The sequence below is a fragment of the Fukomys damarensis genome, unplaced genomic scaffold (genome assembly GCF_012274545.1).
Source record: "Fukomys damarensis isolate Sample0158 unplaced genomic scaffold, DMR_v1.0_HiC HiC_scaffold_6, whole genome shotgun sequence".
Taxonomy (NCBI): Eukaryota; Metazoa; Chordata; class Mammalia; order Rodentia; family Bathyergidae; genus Fukomys; species Fukomys damarensis.
The window spans coordinates 16,537,200-16,539,646 of record NW_022900918.1 but is presented as its reverse complement, the minus strand read 5'-3'; the positions used below and the strand labels follow the sequence as shown (position 1 = coordinate 16,539,646).

The 2,447-nt window shown below is 44.6% G+C and overlaps 1 pseudogene; it reads right to left on the bottom strand.

Annotated features, from left to right (window-relative positions):
• Nucleotides 1-900: 900 nt before the first annotated feature.
• Nucleotides 901-2,129, bottom strand: LOC104861051 (annotated as a pseudogene).
• Between the last annotated feature and the right edge of the window lie 318 nt (nt 2,130-2,447).

The window sequence follows — 2,447 nt, the reverse complement described above, 5'->3', positions numbered from 1 at the left end:
ATGGAGGTCAGGTTGATTTTAAAAGAAACAACTCCTTAAGAAACAAGAAAAGAATATTCTGCATGGGAGGAAAGATATTAGGATACAAAATTCCAAGTGTTTTAACTATCTAGTCCTGTCCCCAACTCCAAGAGCAGAGTGGAAGGAGACAGTAGAAGTAAACAGGAAGTTCTGTAAAATTACACTTAAAAATTCTAGAAATTTGATTAAAATCTAAACTTGTTTTGCTTTTAAAAATTTAACATGTCAAAAGGCCTGTTTTAGTGACATGCTAGCCCCACCAGAATAGAAATCCTGTATCAGTGACATGCTCAAGTTGACCAGCCAACTCACTTCTAAATTCGCTTTGTGTTCACGGGGGTGGGAAGTCCTAATAAGGGAGCATTAAAGCAAGAAACCAAGGAATGGCATTCCTCCCTGATCCCCTACAACTCTTCCTTCTCTAATTTCTACTTATACCTTCAAAAATAGAGCTTCCAATCAAAAGAGATCCTCACTTAACCCAAATCAGGTCCTTCCCCTTTCAGCTACCCTGAAGAATAAAAATCTCCTCCTCCCCTGCTGTTTCACAAACACATCTGCTCTACCTGGCAAGCTACACCTACTGGGCAAGCACACTTGAGGAGGAAAGCAGTTAGTTTCCCTACCTGTGTCCCAACTAATGCATTAGAAAGTTTCCATGATAGGGACAGAGGGGGTGGGTGGGTGTGAAAAGATTAAGAACTTTACCCCTCTTATCCTGGCCAAAGAAAGCAAATTTAACTGAGCATGAGGAATAAAAAGACCTTGATATGCCACCCCTTGAGTTACAGTGGGACAAGTAGGACAACTGGAAGACAGGGAAGAGCCGGAAGAAGGCAAAGAAATAGGAGGGGTTCGAAGGCTGCACATCTAGTCCACTTAGTTTTTGTACTGGAAGGGCTCATCGCCAGTCTCATTGAGAAGATGTGCAGATGAGGGCTTCTGTCACAGAAAAGGGGTTACAATTGGCAGAAGGACAATGGTCTTCAAAGTAACCCTTCTTCTCCTGGCCAACAGTCTGAGGAATGTGGATGCTGGCACCACGATTGGCTACACCAGCAGAAAAGTCATTGATGTTCAAGGTTTCATGGAATCTAGTTAGACACTGGGCATTGTCCAGGCCTCCCTTGGGATGATAGGCACTAATGTGGTAGTGGTGCCACTTGCTTAGTTTCTCGATGGCCTCCTCAGTGTACTTCGGACCATTCTTTTCCTGCATGGCTTTTGTGCTGAAGTTGGTGTGGCAGCCTGCACCGTTCCAGTTCCCTGGAATGGGCTTAGGATCAAAGGCTGCTATCACTCCAAAGTCTTCACATACACGATGCAAGATGAATCAGGCCATTCACAGATGGTCTCCTGTGGAGATTCCTTCACAGGGTCCTACTTGAAATTCCCACTGGGTAGGTATGACTTCAGCATTTGTCCCTGTAATCTTGACTCCTGAGTACAAGCAGGCCCGATAATGAGCCTCCACAATATCTCTGCCATAGGTTTGTCTGCTCCCGCACCACAGTAATATGGACATTGGGACCTGGAAAGCTATTGGAAGGCCATCCAAAGGGGTGGCCCTCAGTCCCCATCAGAGTATATTTCTGCTCCATTTCAAACCCAAGGGTGTTGCTTGCACACCATGTCCATTATCCGTTTATAGGTGTGACTTAAATTGGTCTCTGCAGGCTTCCAGTTATACTTGAGAACTTCACAGAACACCGGTGTATTGGGGTCTTCGTGGAAGGGGTTCTGAAACATGGCAACAGGGATGAGGTACATGTCACTGTTGGAGCCTTCAGACTGGAAAGTGCTAGACTCATCAAAATTCCCCTCAGACATCTCTTCTACACACTTGGGCCCACAGTCCAGGGTACGGGTCTTGCAGTGCAGTCCTTCTCCAGTACCATCAGTCCAGATACACACGGCTTGAACTTTGTCACCCTGAGACAGGGACATATATACCTGCTTGATGCCTTTGTTCAATGGTTGCCTTTTTTTTGGTACTGGGGACCGAACTCTGGACCTTGTGCTGTCTAGGAAGGCAGCGGAACTACTGAGCTAAATAAATCCCCAGCCTCTGATGCCTTTGTTCAATGGGAACTTGCTGAGATGACCATAGTGGAAGATGTTACAGGTGGTGAATAGGAGCAAAGCAGCCATGAGAAAGAGGCAAGATAATCTGACTATACCACCTAAGTGTTTTCTTCACCTCCGGCATAACTTTGAAAGATTGTGGGACCTGTACTCATTACTTAGGCTTCATGAAAGAAGGAAGAAAAGAAATCTTCCTTATCTTTCCCAATTATTGTTTTGCTTTTACCGACAAGTACTTTTACCATTACAACAGTTTTGTTTTTGCAAATAAAAACGGGAAATGAGCTGCCTTTGGCTGAATCAGAAATACAAATTCTCTCTTTTGCCAATGTCTCTCTCTA